Consider the following 2,000-nt stretch of genomic DNA (forward strand, 5'->3'; position numbering starts at 1 on the left):
ATATATTTTCATGATAAAAACTCTGAAAGCAGATCAGATAGAATAGAGATGTACACAGATAGAAAAAAACACATTTGAACAGTTTACCCATGAAGCATTGGAGCTGATCTGCAGATCCTCTGTCTCTGTTTGACGCTGAGATTCTATAAACCATTTAAGAGCTGCAGGCGTGGATTGGCTCCGTCTATCATACTAATGAATATTTACATTAGCGTTACAATTCATTAGCTGTTATCTGATTGGCCATCTAGATTGGGAGTTGTTTGATTAGTGCCTTCAGGGTAACGCTATTCTTGTGTGTCTTCTGCGTTATTGTTGTGTGTCTTCTGTGTGTCTTCTGTGTGTCTTCTGTGTGTCTTCTGTGTGTCTTCTGTGTGTCTTCTGTGTGTCTTCTGCGTGTCTTCCACGTTATTGTTGTGTGTCTTCCACGTTATTGTTGTGTGTCTTCTGTGTGTCTTCCACGTTATTGTTGTGTGTCTTCTGTGTGTCTTCTGTGTGTCTTCTGTGTGTCTTCTGTGTGTCTTCTGCGTGTCTTCCACGTTATTGTTGTGTGTCTTCCACGTTATTGTTGTGTGTCTTCTGTGTGTCTTCCACATTATTGTTGTGTGTCTTCTGTGTGTCTTCCACGTTATTGTTGTGTGTCTTCTGTGTGTCTTCCACGTTATTGTTGTGTGTCTTCTGTGTGTCTTCTGTGTGTCTTCTGTGTGTCTTCTGTGTGTCTTCTGCGTGTCTTCCACGTTATTGTTGTGTGTCTTCCACGTTATTGTTGTGTGTCTTCTGTGTGTCTTCCACGTTATTGTTGTGTGTCTTCTGTGTGTCTTCCACGTTATTGTTGTGTGTCTTCTGTGTGTCTTCCACGTTATTGTTGTGTGTCTTCTGCGTGTCCTCCACGTTATTGTTGTGTGTCTTCTGCGTGTCTTCCACGCTATTGTTGTGTGTCTTCTGCGTGTCTTCCACGCTATTGTTGTATGTCTTCTGTGTGTCTTCCATGCTATTGTTGTGTGTCTTCTGCATGTCTTCCACGTTATTATTGTGTGTCTTCTGTGTGTCTTCCACACTATTGTTGTATGTCTTCTGCGTGTCATCCATGCTATTGTTGTGTGTCTTCTGCGTGTCTTCCACATTATTGTTGCGTGTCCTCCACGTTATTGTTGTGTGTCCTCCACGTTATTGTTGTGTGTCTTCTGCGTGTCTTCCACGTTATTGTTGTGTGTCTTCTGCGTTATTGTTGTGTGTCTTCTGCGTGTCTTCCACGTTATTGTTGTGTGTCTTCTGTGTGTCCTCCACGTTATTGTTGTGTGTCTTCTGCGTGTCTTCCACGTTATTGTTGTGTGTCTTCTGCGTTATTGTTGTGTGTCTTCTGCGTGTCTTCCATGCTATTGTTGTGTGTCCTCCACGTTATTGTTGTGTGTCTTCTGCGTGTCCTCCACACTATTGTTGTATGTCTTCTGCGTGTCCTCCACGTTATTGTTGTGTGTCTTCTGCGTGTCTTCCACGTTATTGTTGTGGTTATCCACTCTCTTTTTTTGGAGTCGAACAGTGGCTTGCATTCCTGATTAGTACCGTATTCCTTACATGGTCCCTGGTCTAAAGTAGTGCACTTCCCCTATGGACCCTGGTCTACAGTAGTGCACTACCCTATGGATCCTGGTCTAAAGTAGTGCACTACCCCTATGGACCCTGGTCTAAAGTAGTGCACTACCCCTATGGACCCTGGTCTAAAGTAGTGCACTACCCCTATGGACCCTGGTCTAAAGTAGTGCACTACCCTATGGATCCTGGTCTAAAGTAGTGCACTACCCTGGTCTAAAGTAGTGCACTACCCTGGTCTAAAGTAGTGCACTACCCCTATGGGCCCTGGTCTAAAGTAGTGCACTACCCCTATGGACCCTGGTAAAAAGTAGTGCCCTAAATAAGAGAAAAGGGCAACCAGTGAAGAACAAGCACCATTGTAAATACAACCCATATTTATGCTTATTTATTTTATCTTGTGTCCTTTA

The sequence above is a fragment of the Oncorhynchus mykiss genome, chromosome 5, assembly GCF_057628025.1.
Source record: "Oncorhynchus mykiss isolate SJ-2025 chromosome 5, ASM5762802v1, whole genome shotgun sequence".
Classification (NCBI taxonomy): domain Eukaryota; kingdom Metazoa; phylum Chordata; class Actinopteri; order Salmoniformes; family Salmonidae; genus Oncorhynchus; species Oncorhynchus mykiss.